Below are 12,841 nucleotides of genomic sequence, written 5' to 3'. Positions count from 1 at the left end.
TATTACACATAGAGAAGGAACGCGAATGCAACATGTAGACGCATTAAGCCGTAACCCCGTGCCATCCGGAGAAAAATCTGAGACTGAAATTGTTTTATCAATAACCGAAGCGGATTGGTTATTAACGGTTCAATTACAAGATCCTGAATTAAAACGCATTAGGGCGATAATTGAATCAGGGGACGCCGATAACAATAAATACATTTTTACTAAGTATGAGGTTTTAGGAGGCAAAGTTTACAGAAGAACGTCCCAAGGCCGTCGTTGGGTGGTGCCAAAAAACTGCATATGGCAGATCATTAGATGTAACCACGACGAGTTGGGTCATTTTTCTGTAGACAAAACCATTGAACGAATAAGCTCACAATATTGGTTTCCTAGGATGAGACATATCTTAAAAAAATATATTAAAAATTGTATTAACTGTATTTACTACAAAAAGAAAGGGGGGGCTAAAGAAGGTGAGCTGTACCCGTTGCCAAAATATGCAAGACCATACCACACGCTCCATCTTGATCATTTAGGCCCTTTTGTTAAAACTAAAAGTAAAAATCAATATTTATTGGTCGCTGTGGATGCTTTCACAAAGTTTGTGTTTATCTTCGCGGTAAGATCAACAAAAACTTCATGTGTTATTAGAGAACTTGAAAACCTGTCAAAAACGTTTGGTAATCCAAAACGTATAATAACCGATGCAGGTAGTAGCTTTACCTCAAACGAGTTTACTCAATATTGCACAAATAAGAACATACATTTGCATACGGTGGCAACTGGCATGCCTCGCTCGAATGGCCAGGTCGAACGTTTTAACAAAACTATCCTTGACGCGTTAAAAACACTAGGCGCCAATACAACCGATGACAGATGGGATCAGTACGTAAAAATATTACAGCAAGGTTTAAATAGTACCATACACAAAACTATACAAGCCGTCCCTAGTGAGGTTTTCTTCGGATATAGGTTACGTACAGATAGCGATAGTTTAGCGCCAGGATACGATGATAACCTGATAGACGTGACAAGGTTGCGTGAGAATGTAGATAGTAATATTAAGTCCAATGCACAGCATCAGAAAGAGAGGTTTGACCGATCTCGAACTAAAGCACCTGCATACAGTGTGGGAGACCTGGTTATGGTAACCATTCAAAGTCAGAGTAATGATGGTAAAAGCAAAAAGTTGTTACCTGTATACAAGGGTCCGTTTCAAGTCAGCAAGATTATGGGAAACGATAGGTATGAGGTGACGGAGGTAATTGGGAGTGAAAGGAGTAATAAAAAGTACACTGGAGTAACTGCGGCTGAAAATATGAAACGGTGGATCAATATTGATGATTGGAGTATTAATTAATATTCAATGTGTATAAAACCGTGTTGGCAAGGTAAGATTATAAGTAAAACAACCTTGCTTTGTTTATATTCCCTTCATTTTTATGATAAATACTAAATAAAACTTAAAACACCTATTTAAAATTTCAGTGCTATTCTATTTATTTCTTAAATAATAATATTTCAGTTTTTTTAGCTAAAGTTACATATAAAGTTATTTTATACATATATAGTTCCTCACAAATTAAAAATGACTTAAATAAAGTTCAGAGTTAAGATAAATGCTTCAACATATAATATGAATCTGCTTTGTGTATGACACGTGCTGTCAAAACTTGATCTGAAGTCACAGTGGAGGTTGTTATTGGTAAAAATCGAGTTGGATACACGTAAAATCTTAAATGTTGCGTGGCAAGCTTTTAAGTAGGTATCAACCGATGTGAAACCAAGGCGAACGTGTTTAAGTGAGAAAACCTCTTTGAACATAGGCGGCCTATAAAAATAACTTACACTGTGGCTATCACTCGGGTATGAGTAAACAGCTATGTGTGTTTTGATAATTTTACACATTCTTAAGCTACTTGTATGTTTCAGCATGTATCTTAACTCGTGAGGCGCCTGCGGCAGGCGCCATGCAGGACGGCCGTGTTGGCAATCGAGTGCAGCGGTGGCGCCACCTTGCGGAGAAGCACGTAACTACGTGGAATGCCAGCACACCAATCGATGGCTCGAAGGCGCCATCTATGCGACGGCCAAGGAAACTGCTTCAAGACTGGTTAGGAGCAGAGGAAGGGGTAGAACCAGCTGTTATTAAATAGGCCGACGAAGGCTACAGAGCTCTCTTTTTCCTGGGATTCCATGGGCGAAGCATAGGCGAGATAGGCCATTCGTATTTACTTAATGCTTATAAATTGTAAATCTGTTTGTTGAAATTAAATAAAATTATTAACTTTACGTGTTTATTTAAAGTAATCCACCTCCCCTTAGTTTGGTAGATTATAATAAGGGCTCGTTATTGTGTGCGTGATGAAGTTTTTTTTTAAATACTCAGCAAACTCCGCCGAGGCGAACGGTGGCCCCCCATCGCTTACTATCTGACTGGGCAGACCAAATCGAGCGAACTGTTTTCTTAATTTGAGTATAGTCGCAGCGGCATTAGTACTAGCCATTTTTTGAACCTCGATCCACTTGCTATGGGCATCGACTGTCACTAAATAATGTTTACCCTGAAACTCACCGAAATCGACATGCAGACGCTGCCATGGCCGCGACGGGATGCTCCAGGGGTGCAGAGTGGCGCGGGGCGGCGCGTCGCGCTGCTGGCGGCACGCGGAGCACGCGCGGCACAGCGCCTCGATCTCGGCGTCCAACTGTGGCCAATATACATACCCGCGTGCTAAATTCTTCATTTTTACCACGCCCAGGTGACCTTCGTGCAGCTCCATTAACACTTGTCGCCTCAAACCATCCGGTATGACCACCCGGTGGTTGTATAAAATGCAACCCCTATCCAATGTTAATTTGTCCTTCCTATGGTAATAGGGTTTCTCCTGCTCGGCTGATATACTAACCGGCCAACCATCTCTAACATAATCACATATATTTTTCAAAACCGCGTCCGATTGCGTCCCTGACGCCACATCTCTCGCGCTGATAGGAAACGACTCCTCTACATAGTTAATATAGGACATTGCATCTAACCCCTTATCCTTATTACGCCGACACGGCAACGGTAACCGCGAGAGTGCATCTGCGTTACTATTATCATTAGACTTGACAAATTCAATCTCAAAATCGTAAGCTGCCAGCCTAGTCGCGTATCTTTGTAACCTACTAGCGGCCGTTTGCGGTAAACCATTTTTAGAGCCAAATATAAAAGTTAGAGGCTTGTGGTCCGTTTTAATAATAAAATGACGGCCATACAGATATTGATGGTGTTTCATAACACCCGCTATTATTGCGAGCGCCTCTTTATCAAGTTGACTATACGCCCGTTCGGCCGCGGTCAGCGTGCGAGACGCGAAACATATGGGTCGCTCCGAGCCGTCCGGGAAGCGGTGTGACAGCACGCTGCCGAGGCCGTATGAACTACTGTCAACGGCTAACACTAACGGAAGGTCGGGATCGTAGTGCACCAGTATGCCTCTGCCAGCTACGACATTCTTGACGTCTAAAAATGCTTTATTGCAATCTGTCGACCAAACCCAAGGTGTAATCCTTACGTAGCAACCGATGTAACGGATAAAGCGTTGAACTAAGGTTAGGTATAAACTTCGCGTAGTAGTTAATCAACCCCAAGAATGATCGTAGCTGTGTGACGTCATTCGGCGCAGGCGCCTCCACAATAGCTTTAATCTTGTCGGGGTCGGGATGCAAACCTTGTTTATCTATAATAAACCCTACGTAAACAATGCTATCTTGCATAAATGAACATTTTTCTAATTTAATCCTGAGACCTACATCGCGCAATCTTTCGAACAACGCCGTCAGGTTAGCCATATGCTCGTCCCTGTCGCGCCCGGTTACCGCGATGTCATCAAGGAAAACCGAGACCAGCCCCCTGTCTCCTCCATAAACTTCTGAAATTTCTCTAGAATGCAGCTCAAACCAAACGGAGTGCGTCTATATACAAAAGTACCTATATGGGTAGTAATGGCAGTGAACGGTTGAGATTCCTCGTCCAACAGTAATTGTTGGTACGCGTTTGTAAGATCAATCTTACTGTATTGCTCGCCCCCACTCAACGCGGCAAATAACTCCTCGATTCGTGGCAGCGGGTACGGGTCCTGTACCAACTTCGGGTTAACGGTCACTTTGTAGTCGCCGCAAATACGAATTTCGCCCGATTTTTTTATTACAGGTACAATGGGTGTACCAAAATCAGAATAATCGACTTTATAAATAGTATCCTCCGCCACAAGTCGTTCGAGTTCCCGCTCCACCGGCTTACGTAGTGCTAAGGGCAATGACCTCGCTTTAATAAACACAGGATCAGTGTTAGATAATTTAAGTGATATCTTTTTAGTACAAGTGCCTAAACCTGGTGTGAATACGGTCGGAAACCTTTGCCGCAAATCATCAACTAAATTACTTTCCGATAAATGTAAAATTAAATCGTGAATTTCAACTATACTGATCTGTAAACGTCTCAGCCACGAACGTCCTAGCAAAGGCGGTCCGCCATTCTTAATTACCCACAGCTTCAGGTTTTCCGACACATGTTCACCCAACACACCTTTGACAAGAATGTAACCAACGGGCTTTACTGGGGTCCCGTTGTAAGAACGTAAACACAAATCACTAACCTGCAATGGTTCATTTTTAAAATACCGCTCATAACTGTCAGTATTAATCGCAGATAACTTACTTCCTGTGTCCAATTCCAAGGTCAAACTCACTCCATTCACCAACATCGGAACTAAATACGGTTTGTCATCTTTCCCGCTCACTTTAATATTATAGAAATCGCACTCCGACTCTTCATCGCTATCAAGATAATGTAGTCTACGACCCGGCGCCTTACCGCTCGGGGTTTGAAGACCCGTTTTGCACATCGCCTTGAGATGGCCCTTCTGACCACAGCTGTCGCACGAGTAATTTCTAAAACGACACCCGTCCGCCCGGTGAGGTCGACCGCACCGCCAGCATGCGCGGCCGGGGCCCGCGGCGCGCCCGCCGCCGCCGCCGCCGCTCGGCGCGCGCGCGCCACGCGCCTCCACCCGGTGCAGCGCCTCGCCGGCGCCGTGTCCCGCGGTGGCTGCACTCGCTCCGCTGCCCGAGCTGCTCGCCTGCGCGTGCTTCTCCGCCGCCTCGAGCGCCAAAGCCAACTCCACCGCTCGCTTGTATGTCAACGTCGCCTCCGCAAATAGGCGGGACCTCATATCGTCATCCGATAGGCCGGATACAAATTGATCCCTTAGATTATCCTCTAGACCAGTACCAAAATTACAAGTACTGGCTAGATGTTTTAGAGCCTGCAAGTACTCGCCTACAGGTTCGCCCGCCTTCTGTCTCCGTTGACGAAACACGTGACGCTCCGCAATTTCAGAGCGCTTTGGTTCGAGATGGTCGCCGACTATTTTCACTAAATCCGTAAAAGTTTTCGTCTCAGGGTCGACCGGCGCACACAAATCGCACATCAAACTATAAGTAGCTTCCCCAACTAACGTCACTAAGGTAGCCACTTGTAATTCATCCTTTATTTCATTTAAGGTTATAAATTGCTTGACACGCCTAATGTACGCTAGCCACTTTTTACTCGCTAAGTCAAACGGTTCAATTTTGCCGATCGGCATATTTACTAATCACTGCACGCGTTTTAAACACTATTTTTAATGAAAATTGTCCTTTGTTCTCGTCGCCAGTAATATTTGAGGGTTTTTATGAGTACGAGACGAAAGTAAACTCCAAGTCAACGACACAACTGATTTATTTAGGGCTTACCCTCAAAGTGTTAATAATATGTCTACCCCACATTTCATACATATATAACAAGTGCCTGGGCTACATTCACTATGAAGATGAGAATTCTGGGATTAAAATAACATATTTACAATGCATTATTCGGAAGAATTGCCATCGGTAGATTTAGTCGACGAGTAAGTAGGTTAAATCCAAAGAATTATATGACAAAGAACAACTCTCAATCTTCAAAAGTGTGACCAAAAATGAAATGCAAGTGTGTGCGTAAATTGTCTATGTGAGATCAAAAATAGTGATGTCATGTTACAACATATTAATAATCTGTCGATGTTTGATTGCTTTATCGACTACTTTTTCAAATGTGTTATTTTAAACACTAAAATTCTATGACATTATGACGTATAAATAACACTTGCACTGCGTTTGCCATAAAAATCGTTGCAGACTTATCTTAATGTAACTCTTACTGTGTTGAAAAGTGAAGTTATTCAAGTTATCATGACACGCTAAACATGAACACCTTCAAAAAAGTATAACAATTGTTATTATTTGAAGTCGGTTATAAAAGATAATATCTTAATGATGTCTTGTGAAGAAATAATTACATAGCTATTAATATACCGACAAGTTATCGATACTGTCATATGAACATTTTGTCAAGCCCTAGCGTAAACTAGCAGTTTATGTTTTTACAAAAAATATTCTAAATTATTGACTAATATGATAAAATATTAGCACGGAACGGAAGAAAAACTTATAATGAACTGTATAAATCGGCTTCTTACATTTTTTACGCTGTTAATTTGACAAAATATCGCTATGAAAATTTCGCTCGGAATATCATAAATCCTCTGAAATGAGTATTTGCTTGGATTATTTGGCCCTGTGACACTGCAATCCGGCACACTACAAGACACCATCTTCACTGAATTACTTTATTTAATACTTTTCGTCCTAATCCGTGTATATTTTTCAATTTGAAAATTACCGTGATACGCTCTTGGCCGTCCGCGGCCGTCGTCAAACTCAAAAGTGGTTACGTTTTCTCATTGGTAGTCTGACTCTTTCGCACTTATGGGATGTTCATATACGTGATGGCTTCCCTTTCGCACACTTAAGCTGTCTGTCAAGCGCAAGCGAATCCTAGGTCTATGGTTAAATCGTACCAAGCGTTTTACAAGTTTATTGCTTATTTTAAATCGTACTTACGTATACGGCTCCAATATACTTGGTCGTTTAAATAATACCAGTATGCTATAGTACGATTTAAACGACTACCTAGCTATTTTTTTTAATAATCAGTAGGTAAGTATAAAAGCAAAAGCATAAAAATTAGTACATTTTAACACCTACGCAATAAATCCGTTTATACTTATTAATCGCGTATTTGTAATTTACTTAGATCACAAATTATGGTATTACAAATACCTACACATTAAAAGTTAGATCAAGACCGACGAACATATTTTTTTTTCTCTTTCGTTCGTTTGTAGTCGTATGCCCTATCTGATTACAATTTAGATCATGGAGTTTCCTGCCATGTGCCTAAATATAATTACCTAAGCACAATTAATTAAATTATAATCGCGATATTGAAAACATGTGAAAGACAAGCCACAACTTTTAATAGAGCCTTCCAATTTATTTCAGATACCGGATTTAAGCCTGTTTTAATTACTACCTATCCGACGAGGTAAGCCGATTGATACAGCTCGTTTACCGCCATTTTGCCGTACATCCCCATTTTGATTATTCTCGCAAACAAACGTCCCTAGATCTTAACCCTTCAAATCTGAAGTTTGATAACAGTAAAATTAAAATTCCAAGAACTCAAAATGGACGTATGACACTTGAAGGATTAAGGTAATATTGTGTGTGTTTTAAGGGAAGAGCAACTTTACTCGTTGTCTCGTCGTGAATCGTGACGCCCCGATACAAGCCCCGATGTAGTGGAGTATGACTAGTTATACACAAATATTTTAACAAATTTTACACCGTCATGTAGATCAAACGACTCAGTAATGAGAATCATAACAATAAATAGGTAATGTTTAATCTATTTTATTTTGATCTTTAAGGTGGTGCGCTTTCCACACAAAAAACAATTGCGTTATATTAAGTAATTACACACTATTACTACATAAATATGTGCGCATTTGTCTATTTTCAAATGTTTATTTGCGCTAAATTGATGAACGTTATTTTGGTATTGCATTGATAAAAAATAAAATGATTTTTTGCGTGATTTCTGTATAACAAAGTTTTACTATCAATACATAATTGGAGTAACGAGAAACGTTGTATTTGGGTATTTAAAATGAGCTCTTGTGATAAATGTTTTTTAAAGTGTTATCAACACAAGCACAAGTTGATAAATTGCTTTTAGTAGTCTAGAAGTCTAAAATACCGCGTCTTATATGGGTAGGTTGGTATAAGTTTTCTCCTCCTCCTCAGAAAGAAGTCACTGCGAACATAGAAATTTAACTCGAATAATGCAAGCGCTCTAGAAATGAAGATAGACATTCTTCAAATGCGCCGTTGAAGTTCTGGGAAAAGAAAAGGTCTAAATTTTCATCCAGGGACCGTTTTACTATGGGCAGGCACTAGCTCCCTTACCCCTTTATTAATTGTATTTGGAAATAACAATATTAATATTGGTTACGAGTTTTGGTTTTAAACGGCGAGCGATTTCTACCTGAAGTCTCAGCGATAGAGATGACAAAGAGGCTATCAATCAACTTAGGATTAAGGACAACTCACGTGAGACCGAGCCGTGTCCGGGCCGGAGCTTCCGGCGCTTACTTTTCTATAACATGACATGCGATCACGTGATGCTTTCCATAGAAAACGAAACGCCGGAAGCTCCGGGGCGGACACGGCCCGGTCTAACGTGAGTCATCCTTTAAGGGGCCCACTGATTAACAGTCCGCCGGACGGAATCGGCCTGTCAGTTGTTCGGAACTGTCAAAATTCGTTCAAAATTTGTTCTAACTGACAAGTCGATACCGTCCGGCGGACTGTTAATCCGTGGGCCCCAAGGATTAAAACAAACATTAGCTTTTTACCAATATCTTGATTGTTTTTCAAGTAGGTACATGAAGTAGACTGGTTGTTATTAATGATTGATTATTAAGAGTTATTGCTTTTTCGACATGATTGATGGACGACAGTGGAATTTAATACTAAAATAAAGATCCACCACGTTATTAAAATATTGCCCTGAATATCTGATGTTGGAGTATCTGAACAATATCAGCGTTGACTATTTATTCCAAAAGTGACACTGCGACATGATGGATTGTTTCGTTGAAGTATTTATTACTTGTTAATTTTAAAAAGTCAGGCACAATTTTTTTTAAGCGTGTTTAGCATGTATTGTAAATTAATTGCAATTAAATTCTATTAATCCATTATATTAAGTAATTACCTAAGTTATATCATTGGCCTTTGCGTCTATTGCAGACGATTTATGGTGTAACAAACATTATATCACCTGGGACGGAGTCGGGATGCCCAGCACCTGCATTACCTTCTCAGCTTCACTGTCTTATCTCACAAATAAGATTTCAAGCTTATAAGTAGTAAATCAAACATTTTGATAATGTATAAAATGGGTAGGAACTTAAATTCTTTGACTGCACCTCAAATGTGTGAATAAAAACCCTGAAAAATCTCTCGCGTTATTAATTTTCATTTTTTTATCATATAAATCTTTCATATATGGCTTATAGTTAGAATTTTAAATATGCAGTGAGAATATACCTAGTAGAGGAAAATATTTAAACAATATCAGCGAAAAAGCAATATAATTTTCTCAATTAAGCACGGTGTAACTTGATGAGAAAGCCCAGCCACCAGCCAGTCATGCAAGATTGACCGTAAACATGTAAACCAAAACATAAACAGGTATGTATAATTTTACTTCTGGTTAGAATAATTATAATTATACTTACACATACCTATATGTATTTGGACAGTTTTACCGGTCCGGTTTGGCCATAGTCGACTAAAAACAAATTACGAACTCTGTTGAGTAAATTCATTTTTTTTTTAAATAGTGTTAATATGTTCCGGAAACGCGGCGCTATCGGTATACACGTGGTTTCCGGGTGTATAATTGTTCTAGTCGGGATATGGTGTTTGTGTTTTGTGATTGTTAAGTGTAGTATGTGTGTGTGTTTGTGTGTAGCGTAAAGTTATTTGAAACGGAAGAGATTGAGAAATGAGCAAATGAACAAATGAGTGATTTCGTTTTAAGTGCCGTTGAAAGATTTTAAATTGTTAACAATATATTCTATGAAATCGTTGAAGCATTTTGTGGTAGATTCTTTTGTAAGTATGGCCTGTAAATTATATGGGTCGATTACATCCGTTTGTTTTTATAAAAACGGTTTAAACTGAACAGATTTCGTTTAATATTAAATATAATTTCAACATGCCCCAGGTAAGACGAAACAGTATGAAACGAAAGCGATTAATTTAACATTCCGGCAAAAGATAAAAATGATTATAACGTCCAGCAAATGCGAGTTGGGAATAAAAGAGGGAAAGATTTAAATTTCGTTAGGAAAGGAATTGCATTTGAACTTGCATTTTAAGCTATAGAGGTTCGCTGAGCCATGAATGAGATAGAAAAATTCCCACCAAAAAGGATGAAACGGCACCCAGATTTTGCAATTCTATTATCTCCTCAAATACTTAACTATTTGCGTACTTATTTTTGTAAATTTCTATATTAGATCTCGTTCTAAGGGAAGTGAACAGAGCGAGGACCTGTAAAATAATTGTCACTCGTCCTATACACATATCTGTATTATCTGTAGAAATTTATGGATATAGCGATATCTAAATAAATAAAGAAATAATTAAGATTTTGATCCCTGGTTCTGAAAACTATTTACATAATCCACATTTGATTGCAAGTCCGTGTAGATATGTATACTAACATACTGATATTGCGCAGCCCAACGATAGGGGTCGAATCAATACGTTTCTTTTTTCATGGCATTTTCCAGTTCCATATTTGACTGGTACGACAAAAAGAAGTATATTGATAGAAAAGTAGAGCACCGTAAATCCCACAGATAACCGTGCAATAATTATGCTACATCAACATTTTCTGCATAAGTTAGAGATTAGGGAAGCGAGTAGATGAGCAAAGAGCGGAAACAGCTAAAAATTCACGAGAGCGGGAAATTCCCGCTATCAGCATTCGGAGGTTCGATTCCTCACTTCAATTACCGTTCGCCGACTATTCAACTATTGTCGACCCGCTCATTATTAACCGAGGAGAATAGTTTTATTGCATCTACTCGTATCCCGTCCCATATCGAGGTAAGCTGGAAGGGTTTAGTTTTGAGCTGAGAATACATTTGTGAGAGTCCACAGACTTGTAGATTACGTAGGTACCTTTTTGACGTTTCTTCATCTTACGGTGGAAAATTACTAATTTAGCAGCTTTTATATTATATTGACTTGGGTTTATAACCACTCATTGAATTCTTTGCTCTTGGTGCAAATAATATTGATGATTATGTTTTCAGTAATCGAACGAGCGAGCGAAGCGAAGTTCTTACAATCGACTTGGAACACATGGCAGGCTAGTGGCACGTCCCAGCATTTCTATGTTATTTAACTGAACTAGCAGAGCATAGTTTGTTAACTAACATAATATGATAGTTTGTTACACTATACATAACTTTGGTTGATTTAATTTAACTTAAATTAGGTAGGCGTGTTGTTGAGGGCAATATTTAAGTTTTAACAAAGGCAAAAACAGGGTTACGAGTATGAAGCTAGAGGAGATACTCGGTACTCGATAATCATCAATTACTACATTCTCATGATAAATGATATACTTAGGCTAAAATATATTTGTTAAGATGAGAGCAATAAAGAGGCAACACAAAGCAAAATATAATTAGCGAAAGTCCAGCATAGATAAGAAATAATTGTATTGATAAAATTGGTATTGACGGAAGTGGCAGTTCCGCGCCTTATTGAGTTACGACGGAGTAGGAGTTTCCATTTAGTTCTTCTATAACTTATTGTATTGACCGCACTTACCGTTACGTTTATTGGTTCTGGTGTCATTGTATGGACTTGATTTTATAGTTTTTTTTCTGAAAAAGACTAAAAATAATGTTTTACAATTCTCGTACAGTGAAATTTTCAAATTAAATTACAATCTTCATGTAATGGTTCTTAAAATCACAAAATTTTGTTTGTACATATGTCTTGTTTGATGTTCATGCTTTACATATTTAATTACAACATCGATGATTTAAATTCGTGTAGATTAATTAAGTATAATTCAATTTTTAACGCTGTATTAATCTAAATAAAGTTTTTTGTAACATATTCAAAGTTTAAACTTCTTATTTTTAATGTAGGTAATTACTGAAGCTAGGATAAGTAAAATTGAGAAATGTACATTTTTATTAAATGAGCCAACTGGTACAAAGTACAAACTCACGTTACAGGATAGCCAAATAACATTCCCGAGTACATTCCAAAGTACATTCCCGTTGCCAGGGAGGTTTTTGGGATTATACTGAGTAATTTTACTAATGGGGCCAACCCCGAAATCGCGAAATGAATTTGGCTGTTTCAAACATTTTGGTTGGTCCATTTTCTATGGGAGGGTAATTTTTGGGGATACCAAATTGGGAGTTGGTCCCCATAATAAAGGCCTGCGCAAACCGGCGGAGCGAAGTGCAGATCACCGAGGAGGATTTACGGCACGCAGCGCACACCGGCAAGGTAAAATCCTCCGCGATACCGCGAGCGCCCGCCAGCCCGGTCGGCGCATCAGGGAGCACTTTGGCGCATACCGGGGGATGCCGTGGCATGCCGGCGCCTACCGCCGCGGTATCCTCTAACATGCTACTTGATGCCGCGGAGTAACAATCCTCAGTGATGCTCCGAGGTTGGTCTCAAAGCATTTAAATTTATACCTGAAGGTAATTGAAATAGGAAACGAAATACATTGATCATTTTAAAGTGATCTGCGCTGTGCTCCGCCGGTTTGCGCAGGCCTTTATTTTTTGGCCAACCTGTATAAGTATATCTTTAACAAAATTTCCTAGTTTGA

This window comes from Cydia fagiglandana, chromosome 10, assembly GCF_963556715.1.
Source record: "Cydia fagiglandana chromosome 10, ilCydFagi1.1, whole genome shotgun sequence".
NCBI lineage: Eukaryota > Metazoa > Arthropoda > Insecta > Lepidoptera > Tortricidae > Cydia > Cydia fagiglandana.
The sequence above is the reverse complement of the archived record's forward strand: the minus strand, read 5'-3'. Positions refer to the sequence as shown.